The 12,461-nt window shown below is 41.5% G+C and overlaps 1 long non-coding RNA gene across 1 annotated transcript in view; it reads right to left on the bottom strand.

The window, feature by feature from the left end:
• Window positions 1–12,461, bottom strand: part of LOC145437930 (uncharacterized) — a 367,629-nt gene that overhangs the window by 31,247 nt on the left and 323,921 nt on the right. The window lies entirely within an intron of this gene.

The raw sequence follows: 12,461 nt of genomic DNA, 5'->3' as shown, positions 1-12,461 counted from the left end.
ACCGCAAAATTTAACAAACGGATGAACATAGAAACCAGATGAATATAGTATGCCCACCAGAAGTTGCATCGATCACTGTATGGTGGGCCCCAGACCAGTGTTTTTTTGGGTGGAATTTGACTTAAACGTGTTGTTTCGGTCCTAGCTGCAACACACAACCACATACCTGCAGCGACCTAACAGTATAGCAGAGATGTCAAACACACGGGCGGCGGGCCAGACAGTTTCATCCAGCCCGCGAAGAAGTCTGTTGCAGACCAAATGACAATACCGACCCTAGCAATTACCAAATCTCAAATTAGAGATGGCCCAATAGTCTATTTCAGTGGTTCTCAACCTTTTTCATCTCGCGGACCGGTAAAATTTAAAAAAAATTCTAGCGGGCCGGTGAACTTTCAAAATTGAAATGAAGCCAAAATGTAAAGTATGCAACCGTTTTTTGCATTCTATGGTGCTAGAGAGTGACATTTAGAGGGTATTGATCGGATTTAATTATATTCATGATTGCATCCATGTGCTTTTATGGTGGTGAGTCTGCCGAGTCGAGGTGAAATTGCCCTGTTCAGATAAACGCGCTTCCGCCGAGAGTCATTTACAGTCTTTCGCGCCGAAGGCCGTGGATTTAACCGACCACGCCAACTCCAATAATATTCTTCTCTTTCACTATATCGAGAGCAAACGTATCGGAGTGGAACCAAGCACCTTGTCAAGCTACCTTGCTCATTGTCCACTGCCACCAGACGCAGGCTACTCTGGCAACTACGAATGCAATGCTTGCCGCAAGAAAACACATTACAGCACCTATACCGGCCATCCGCAAATCCGGGCCGAAAAAACACTTCGTCCGCCCAACCCCGAAAACATTGGTATTGCCCCCCCCCCACAGGTCGATAAGCCAAACTTCCGGAGGCTTTGCACCCAGAACGTACAGCTGGGTGGATGTTTTCACCTGTACTTGTGAGCACATCGATTCTACTCCGCGTAAGCAGAGAGTTCACGTAGCTTAGTCGCGCCAATAGCGAAAATTTTCGATCATTCACGACTGAAGCGGTTTTCTTGCGGCAGAATTTTTGGCCCACCGTTCGGAATCCCATGTTAACCTAAACTTCATTATGTGTTGGTACGTCATGGTAATGGCTGACGCCGAAATGCATATAAATCATGCGTATTTCTCGGCGAAAGGCACCTAATCAGCAAGACATTTAGGGACACTAAATCGTGCAAAGCGCGAAAGGAAATTGAAAAATGTTGGAAAAAGTTTCAAATTTGATGTTTCATTTATTTTTATCAATGGACAAGCCTTCGACATTGCATCTTGAAATTAAAGTATAAGTAATATACCTGGCGGACCGGCAGGAATCTCGTCGCGGACCGGCACTGGCGGTATGTATGTATGTATGTATGTATGTATGTATGGGGAGGAGGGGGTGCTTCTCATCTAACTGAGGCCTTTTGAACCATACCATTCATGGAACTATATTACCCTTGTGGACAATATAACAAAGTCTAATACTGATTGTACCATGTAAGGACTTTTCAATAACGAACTAATCGAAAGTGGATAATTCATTGCGCAATGACGAGCCAAGCTTAATATCGTTCTTTCCCAATCAAATCGATCAGATATGTTAATAGTTTATTTCGTTGATCAACCGATGTATTCCCCCATAAACAAGTTATACAGTAGCCATGTAGCCAACACTTCAATCGCATGGATATGGTTTTTATGATACAATGAACAAATATCTAATCAAGATGGAACCCGTACGCTTGCTTGATTTTTCACATTACACAACGAATAATATCAATTTCATTGATTCGTTGAATAAGCACAGTTCGCTAACTACACGCTAGGGTTACCATATTTTGGAAATGGGAAAAGAGGACCAATTTTCAAGATTTTTCGATTCACAATACTGGGATAAAATCCGGAAAAATGGTAAATTTTCCCCAACTTTCTTTTTACCATGATCTTCCGTTGGTTGACTAAAAAAGGAAATGTCAAATTTCCGGCTCATCATCCGAAACAGCCGCCGGAGCGTTACTTCAGTGCTGATATACTGTATCTCACTCGAATTTCTCCATATATTTAAACAAAATTCTCAATAAATAGGACATTTTGGCGTCCTCCGCGGACACTTTTAAAAAGTCAAAAAAGAGGACAACACTTACTAGACCTCCTAATATACAAACATATAGTGCATTTCGTTCTTGATCTTGTATGCTTTCGGGCCAAGCGCACAGCAGAGAGTCACTAAACTTAATTCATCAACAAATACATTACGGTTTCGCGGAATACTTCTTAGCCTACTGCTACATCTTTTGACATTGAAATCTCGCTACAGAAGTAACACACGAATCACGCTATTTTAACTGACTTTTCGACAAACTACAATTTCAGAAAGACCATATAAAAGAGACATAATGCATTGATTTGCAAATTGCGGATTGTGCAAAGGCTTACTATCGTCTGATGCCGAACCGTTGCAAGATATTTCAATTGACCATTCCTCATCTCACTACACGGTGTTCAACGGACTAACTTTGTGTATTATCATAAATTACGCAATAGTTGGGATAATATAACCCTTGTACAAAAATAGATTTTGATTTCTATCTGATAACAGAGCAACAGGGTCGAGCCGGCGATTAACGAATCCCAATATTATATTGAATTACTGGGGTATATGGTGTTGCTGTGTTGATAAGGAATTCGGGACATGTGATTTCAAACTATAAGTGTATGTGCATAGCGATTGCACCAATGATTAGCCATGAGACACATTCGTGGCATGAGAGGTTAAGCAAATAAATTTCTTCTATTTCGTGTCAACAGTCCTAAGTCGAAATTGCCACTCGATGTTTGCAATAAGATATTTGTTTTTCAAGTTATCGATAACGATGGAATTCCGGCTGATATATAATAATTAACCCATTGCTGGGTTGCTGTATATTTTCGCATGGGAATATGGATATTAGGAATTATTATGCTGGTGATTGCTGATTTTGAGTGTTATATTCGTCACGGGGTATTTTTCTGAATAATAATAAAATCTTTTTGAGATTTGAGTCACATAAATAGAATTTTGTCGATTTTTGCTCAAGGAAAATCTATGAAATGGCATACATCACCGTATCTAAGACTACAACGACAACTTCGGCTATTATGTTCATCGCGTATTCAAGCCTTGTACGTTTGGTGGCATTGCTTTTGTGGACGATTTGTCATTCTCGCGCATTCCCACTCTTCTTTCACGGTTCTCAATGTCTCTATGTGAATTCGGACGTCTACATTTTTGGGTTTCAAGTAATTTATTCATCCATGTATCATGGGAAAAGAAACATGAAATTGAAAATAAAGACATCCGCGACTTAGGTCACCTCGAATATAAATGAATATAAACGGATCAATACCGCCATTTACGGTGGCGGGAACAAGATTGAAGCGATAAATATATAGGCGAAAATCACACACATGAAATGCGATATTAATTATAGAACAAGGACAAGGAAGGACGGGACCAGTTCGCCGTAAGAATATGAAAATTAGACAAAAGACACCCACCACAAACAACACGGTACATGGTGGTGGGGGCCGACAAATAACAAAAAAAGGGTGAACTGGTGAGGTCCGACTGCAGGCATTACAAAGTAGCCATTGTAGTGTTAAGTCTAACATATGAGAGGTGGGGGACTCATCCCACTAGCATTTGGGAGCCACTATGGTTATCTAAATCAAATAAATCAAACTATAATAAAAATCCCGTTTATGTTAATTTGGGGAAGAGCCCGTGACAAATCTGGTGTCTATGTGCATGCAGTCGAACCCCGTGATGGCTAGTGGTAATCCAGGCTAAAAATAAAGAGCCACTTAGACTGAGTGATAAGACGGGAGAGCTAAAAGCACATGTGCGCGCCTAGCGCGGCGCGAAAAAAAACACAAAAATGACGTGAAGGAGAGACAAGAAATTAAACATTGAATGCAAAAGAAGAGGGCCAAATCCTCTCGTTGCCCCGAAAACTACACCAAGCCTTCCAGACGCGATGTGAGCCGCGCTGAAAAGCGACTACGACTCGCTCGGAGACCAGCCTTGACTCGAAAAGTGAAACACCCACCGCCCGTATGGTGGCCAGGTTCCTGGGGTGGTAACTCCCCAGGGACCCGACCGCAAACGTGTGTATCTCCACGGTCCTGGCCGTAGCAAGACACAAGGAGTGACAGAGGTCCTCGTACTTTGCGTGTTTCAACTCAACGGCGGCGTCCATGCTGGCTACTCCATTCTCGAAGGGGCACACCACATCGATGTCCAAGACCCGGCGAGCATCCGCTAAGATGAGGTCGGGCCTCAGTCGTCTGTTTGCCAATGTGGCGTGCTACTCACAAACGCGGTCCACATCGCTTCTGGAAAAAAAGAAGAGCTTGGTATACTGTCCAGGAGCACCACAAGTACCGAATTGTGTCTGTTCGTGATGATATCCATCACTGGCAGGCAGTGGTTCAGTACGTGGGGCAGGGTCTCGGTATGCTGCCCGCACTTGCAGCAGACCACACTTGGCTCCCCACTAGGGCTGTTCAAAAATAGCTTTTTTCCTGAATCTTGATGGTTACGTGATTAAATCGTTAGGTTGCCTTAACAAAACGACGCACACCAAATTTTAATTCATTCCAACCAATAATCGCGGATTTCGTACAGTTTGAAAATTTTGACTTTACCCAAAGATGCAAAAAAAATGTTTGTCAGATTTTTCTGTTAACCGCATGAAATTGTTGCGCTGTCTTCAAAGACGATGCAAAACAAATTTGACTCAATTCCAACACGTAGAAGCGGAGTTATTCGAGTTTGTTTTCGATGATAATTCTTGGATTATCCACCGATCAAGGATAATCCCCGAATTATCGAAGATAAACTCTTTGAAGACAGCGCATCAATTCATGGGGTTAACAGAAAAATTTGACAAAAAATTTTTTTTGCATCTTTAAGCAAATTCAAAATTTTCAAACTGTACGAAATCCGCGATTATTGATTGGAATGAATTAAAGTTTGGTGTGCGTCGTTTTTTAAGGCAACCTAACGATTTAATCACATAACCAGCAAGATTCAGGAAAAAAAGTTTTTTTTTGAACAGTCCTACTCCACACGTTTCCTAAACCAACCCCCGGATCGAACGGAGCGGCAGAAGATTCAGACGAGCTTTAAGCATCCAGCTACGCTCGACTGCCGTCAGTACGTTGGAAGACCAGAGGAAGCGGTTGGAGCTCCCGTACCGGCTGTGGCACTCCACAGTTTTGCCCTGGTCGGGAAGCTCCATCCACCGTGTCTTCCAACGTTGGCTCACCTTAAGGTGGAGGAATTTGGTTAAACGACCCTAATCCTGGCAGCAGTCGGCGCCCAGTGCCAACTGATAGAGCCCGTCTTCGGTCACGAACCAGCGAGCACCGAGTCTCTTAGTAACGGGTCGGACTTCGGTCCAAAGCCCGCGCCCGTCTCCGTATGCCCTGGAATCGTGCCTCCTGTTAGACTCACGCAGTTTGAAAACTCGACTGTCAGGCAGTGTTGGGATGACTCGAGTCATGACTCGACTCGAGTCACCTTTTTCGTATCACTTAACTTGACTCGAGTCACTTCGCTAAATGGCTTAACTTGACTTGACTCGGCGTATCAGAAATGTGAATTGACTCGTGACCAGGAGCAAAATTCACGAGTCAATTTCAAGTCATCAAGTAATCGGTGTCGATAAAAATCACTGTATCTTGCATAAGTTCGGATTTTTCGCGAAACGCTGGTGTAACCCGTGAGAGCGACAAATCATTACATGCTGATCGTACGTTTTACTGAGTCTCCATTGTTATCTCCCAAATAAATTGACATCAAACGAAATGATCGAAGCTTACAGCTTATGTTGTCGTAAACTAGTAGCAAAGTAATTTAGTAGCAAAATGTATATTTCTGTAATCTGTTCTTACCTTAACCAAACCTCTTGTTTCATTGAAATTAGATAGAGTTTATATAGTTCTCAACCAACGGCACAGGCTCGAATTGTATCATATCAATTTGTTAACGGGTAATTTATTGCATCTTATCAATTCGTTTTTCTATTCTCTATTTTAGCAGGTAACTATAAACTGAGGCTATGCAATTACTTATGTAGTTTATCAGTTGTACGTAGGCCTACATGTGAGCGATACAACGGCTTCTTGCTAGTATATTTAACTCTATATTCGTTCATCAGTTCAGAATCAATGACCACTCAATCTGTATTTCAGACAGCTAGCAAAATGTAATGACGTAATCATGCCTTTTACGTCGAAAAGGCAACATGACTTGAATTTTGACTTGACTCGTGACTTGACTTGACTTGACTCGAGTCACTACCAAAAATCGACTGACTTGACTTGACTCGAGTCACCTTCGAAAATCGATTGACTTGACTTGACTCGAGTCAAAATGTGCAATGACTCGAAGTGACTCGTGACTCGAAGGTAGTGACTTGATCCCAACACTGCTGTCAGGGTCTCCGACGCCTCTGAGACTCGGTAAGTTCTCCTGACGACCAACGCCAACCTCCAACGCGCAATCGCCCGGACAGAGGGCTCAATGGAATTGACCATCTTGATGGCCTGGGAAAGCCTCAACACGTCCGCTTCGCAGCAGAGATTGGGGATTCCCAGACCGCCAGACGTCAGCCCTGCACGGAAGAATGGCTGACACGCTCTGTTCGGGAGGCATGTGTATTCACTATTACGATGCATATACCAAGCAGAAGTGGTTTCAGTGCCAAGTATAGGTTTGACTTTTAATCTGAAACCAACAAAGAGAGCAGATCCCTTTGGCAACTTCAAATTAGGTATTTAGTTCAGGCAAAGTCAGATTCACTACAAAGCCATTTAGTTTCGCTTGATTCAACTTTATATAGCTGCTGATCACCATCATACTCATTATGAGGACATTCTTCAGACAAATACTCTTGAATCCTGTTCAACTGTTGGTAAAATTTTGAAGGCAACGAAATTGCGACATTTGGCCCATGAGGAATCATTCGCATTGCGCAAGGCAAATTGGGTAATAAATTCCATGCTCATTTTCACATTGAATTTAAAAAACAACACATGAGCTGAAGTAACAATCTTTTTCATGTTTATTTTGCTCTCTCCAGACCATTGGTACACCAAATGCTAATGATGTTTGTCTCCCAATGCTTCACAGCCTCTATGTCCCTTTATTTTTCATTCCGTGTGCTATGCATGGCTTTACTTTACATCGCCTAGGCCAGTGGTTCCCAACCTCTTTCGACTCATCGCCCCCTTTTCAAGCTCCACACCGATCATCGCCCCCCCAAATAGTGGGAACCGCAAAATGGGTATAAAAACTGTAATCAGCGGCGTTTTGACTTAAAAAAAGGTCATATCTCCGACTTGACTCCAAAAGAACCGTAACAGCATTTCGTCAGCCCCCAAAAACGTTGGCCTTGGCCCCCCATATGGTAATAAACCAAACTTTTGGGGGCTTCATCCCTCAGACTCCCTCCTGTGATACCACTTTAACGCTACTTCTCAGCAAAAATTGTTGGACTCTTTAGTTAGTCGGCTTAATTCGCGTGAAGCGCGAACATTTACGATCATTCATGATTGAATCAATCGGTCAATATGATCGGGAATTTAATATCTATATACTGCTGTCAATTTTCTATCCTCTCTCTGCTCATGTATTCAGATTTATCGGTAGAGCTGAGTGAGGTGTCTTGGAAAATGTAGGGCCCGTAAATAATAATCAAACATATTTGGGCGGACCCGTGGGTATAATGATTTCGTTACGTGATGGCATTTCATGGCATGGCTGCTATGTCAAAAGATATTCAAATCACTCATACGTACTAAACTAATAAGACGCACACGATTACAAATTAGTATTTCTGCACAGGCAATTAATTTTTCTCTGCGGGATGGCATTGGTCTTGTGAGGTTCTGATTGCCAGGACAGGAAAATTTGGCGCCAGCAATTTAGGCGCCTATGGAAAATTGAACATATATGTATATGTATATCGTATAGATATCGAAGTCGGTCAGCATGAAGGCATTCCTTTTCCGCCGAGGTTTTCTCGTTCTGGCATTGCTATGCTATGTTTGGTAGCACTTATACACATGTGAACAAATGTTTTCAACACTGAAATTCACGAAGCCCAAGCCAAAATAGTGTATTTCCGACGCCCATTCAGAAAATGTGCTGTTCGTTGTGTCATCTGACAGATGAACTTTCACAAAGTAAGCAGCATCAAGTGCCACATTAATGCGGTATTGTTGAAGTGTGACTACATATATTTTGCTTTTTTTTGTGATCGGTAAAATTAAGATTACAGCAATATAGCGTACTATACTAAAGTGACTGCGAATTTTGTAGCAAAAATGAAAATCATGACCCGCCAAAGAGTTGTACACTCAATGTTTGACTCGTGACAAGCAAAAGGTTGTCGACCCCAGCTCTACAGTATGGTAGGAACTTTGCAAATTGCAAAGTAGGCTTGTAGGTAATTTGAAATTACACTTTGATGTTTCGTCCAAATTGCGCTATATGGAAATCTTTGGATGTGCACAATGTGCTTGTTTATTCGACATCCAGCAAATGGCGATATATCTCGAAAGGACCATACCCATAAGCTAGCAGTTAAACTATCCAGTGAAGTTGGCATCTCACGACGTCTTGGAAATCTAGTTCCCAAAGCGATGCTCCGAGAACTTTATTTTGCAATGGTTCCCAGACTCGTGCAATATGGAATTTTGAGTTGGGGCTTATGTAACAAAACTACTTTACATCCAATGCAGGTGATACAAAGCAACGCAATTTACGCTCTTACGGGTATATTTCGATGTTATCTTGTGAACTCGTATAGGGAGTGGAGAATATTGAGAGTAGAGGAAATTAGATATCCGGAAGTGGCTAAAGTCACGTATCGATATCACAATCAACAGATTCCCTTAGGTTTGGAAGATCAATTAAAACTATCGAAATCCACCCATAGCCACAATATTAGATTTTCAGCCGCTCCAAATTACCGCCATAATTTAGTAAGAAAGGAATTCTGCAAACGATAGCTTCTAATCAATCTTAGCCCCTTTTTACGTCTATGTCGTGTGCATATATTGATTTCTTTTATGTTGTGTTCCAGAAATTTACCATTGTGTTCCGTTCTGTCTTGTCTCTTGTGCCGTGAGAAGTAATGAGTATGCTCTGTAGGGAAGGAGTTGAATAAATGATTTTCCGGTCGGATCGTTCCTTCACTGTCCATACCGACTATTTCCTGGTGAGACGAATCTAATAAATGATCTATCTAGTACAGAGGTCTCAAACTCAAATATGCTCGCGGGCCAATTTCCTAGTTTTTATGAAGCCGCGGACGCAGCATCAATAATATGGTAATTCAATATGTAATTTCCGAGTAGGCCATTATTTGACGGGAGCTTGCAGACAGGCTTTCCACAAACATCATGAAAATATAATTTGCTATTGTACTATTAACGCTTGACACAGAAATAAATCACATTTTCAAATATTTGAATTAAAATTGAATTTGTGCCGGGCATAATTTTTTTAATTAATGAGTTATAGACATCATGCGAGTAGATGCATCATGACATCGTAAAACTGCCGGGTTATAATATTGCAGCTAGTGGACATTTGTCGTGCCACAATTTCATGTAGAATATTTTAAAATCTACTGAAGATTGATCTGATATCAGAGCATTTGAGCGGTGTAGCCTAATCCTGGTTTAGATATACTCGTGATAAGTATCGGATATTGTTACTGTCATTGCCAAAGTCAAATTAAATCAGCGTTAGATTTTGCCATCGATTATTATTGGAATACATGATTAACAACTTAAATATAATCAATATTGAGCCATAGTAATAGCATTGCTTCTCACCCTTTTTAGAGATCGTACCTCTTGTGCATCCAATAAGCTTTTTCGTAGCCACTGTCCATTTTAACCCAATTCTTATGGTAGGGCCAAGTAATTCGGTGGAGATGGAAGCTGTCATTGGTCTTCTTCTTCTGGCTGGGGTTCATAAAGCTCATGATTGTCACTTGATGAGTTTTGATATCTTCAAGGTAACAATGTCATGCGAAAGATTCCGATTCACTTTGCGATGTCTTCGGCTTGGTGACATTACCACACGCGAAGATAGAAAAAATGAAAAATTTGCGATAATTCGAACAATATCGGATATGATATTGAACACCTTCAAGAAAAATTACGTGTTGCCTGAATTTGTGACAATTGACGAAATGCTTTGGGGGTTTCGAGGACGGTGTTCTTTCCGACAGTTATTCGAAACGAACCGGCAAAATATGGCATCAAACTACATGCCCTGTGTGATGCAAAGACTTGCTACACCTACAATTTTGAAATTTATTGCGGGACGTAACTGGACTGGCCGTACAAAGTCGACAACTCGGCCAAAGAAGAAGTGACACGGCTGGTGTCTGATATATCAGGATCTGGCCGAAACATCACATTCGATTACTGGTACACCAGTATACCCTTGATGACATCATTGCTTCACGACCATAAACTGACAGCAGTTGGCACCCTTTGAAAGAACAAGAAAGAGATACCTCCTGCGTTCATTTCTCTGCGGGGAAGGGAGGTGTACAGCAGCATTTTTGGATTTCAAAAATATATGACACTGCTGTCATATCTTCCAAAGGGCAAAGGCTCAAAGAAAATTCTTACCATGGTGAGCAGCCAGCATCACGATGATAAAATTGATGAAAGCTCTGGTGACGCTCAGAAATCAGATATAATAACATTTTATAATCAAACAAAAGGTGGCGTCGACGTGGCAGACAGAATGGTGGAAAACTATTCCTGTTCTCGCAATAGTAAGCGCTGGCCTCTGACGATCTTCTTTGAATTGATGAACTTGTCTGCATGCAACGGCTATATATTATCTTTGCTGGCTAAATGTAACCGCGCGAAGAAACAAACACACAAAGGATTTGCAATGGAAATTGCACTGACCTTAACAAAGAAAAATGCAGTGTCCAGGCAAAGAAAAAAATCTCACTTACGCGTCCGCACAAAATCGCGTCTAAAAGAATTTTTCCGGGAGAAGACAGTACAATTCCACCAGCAAAGCCCTCCAAAGCTGCACGTGGCAGATGCTGTATTTGCGGTAGAGCATAAGACCGGAAAACAACAGAGAAAAGTGGAAAATGTGGGGAATTTGTCTGCCAAACATACTCTGTGAAAATAGTGACATGTCAAGAGTGCATGGAGCCGGATGATTCGGATTGAATCTACTTTGTTGTTGTCGTTGTTACTCTGTTGCATTGTTGTATTGTATTGTCTTGTCTTGTTGGTATTTCTTTGTTATTATAATTAATTGATGGGGGGTGTTTGACCCCATATCGCCATTTGCGTATTGGCGTTACGCCTCAGCCGGAACTTTACAATGGGTAGACAGTAGGGTTCAAAAAGGGAAGATGCATCGTTATAACGTCATGCAAGAGGTTATTAGACAGCTGTATAGCGAAATTGGTAAGACAAAAAGCATATTAACTGATGTGGTCTAATCGACCCCACCAGAGCGATCGTGTAACGATAATCCACCTGAGCAGTCTAGGGTTAACATCACCACTTCGACAAAAAATTGGTACGATTACAGCCCAGCACCAGTGACAGAAAACGAACAAGTAAAAATTCTGTGGGATGTACCAGTTATAACTGACCGCGAAATCAGGAGCAACCGCCCGGATATAATCGTCAAACTAAAAAAGAAAAGAGAATGCTTATTCATTGAACTGGCTGTCCCAGCTGATCACAACCTACTGCAAAAAGAATCAGAAAAACACTCCAAATACGCAGACCTCAAAATGGAATGTGAGAAAATGTGGCGATGCAAAATAAACATTGTACCGATAGTCATTGGTGCTACAGGGGTCGTGAGCAAAAAACTCATGAGGCATATCCAACATATTCCGGGTAACGTTCGATTCGACATGATCCAGAAGATCACATTATTGGGCACTGTGCATATTCTTCGGAAGGCCTTGAATGCACCACTGGACTAAAATTACACTTGTGAATCACAGCATAATCTCTGTAATTTCGATTCTTCATCTTCAATCATCTCTACCTATGCTCTGTAACCCTTGCCAATTCTTCATCTGCTGCAATTCTGTAATCTGACTTCTCCGTGTATTGCATAGGAATAACAATTTGAATGTATTACTGAAATTTTAAAATTTACTCCAATCTCGCCATTTTCCTTTGGGGGCAGGTTGCTCCCCGGATTATGTGTGTATCTACCAGTTTTACTGTGAATAAAGAATATAATAATAATGTATTTATGTGGATGGTTATATGTCTATAGAGAGCCCTCCTTATACTTGCCGGAAACCACGTCCTTATGTCGGCATAGACACCGTTGGTAAATATTCTAAGGCAACATGTTTTAAGAACC

This window comes from Botryllus schlosseri, chromosome 4 (assembly GCF_051294905.1).
Source record: "Botryllus schlosseri isolate E-star chromosome 4, Bs_hap1, whole genome shotgun sequence".
In the NCBI taxonomy this organism is placed as follows: Eukaryota; Metazoa; Chordata; class Ascidiacea; order Stolidobranchia; family Styelidae; genus Botryllus; species Botryllus schlosseri.
The sequence above is the reverse complement of the archived record's forward strand: the minus strand, read 5'-3'. Positions and strand labels throughout refer to the sequence as shown.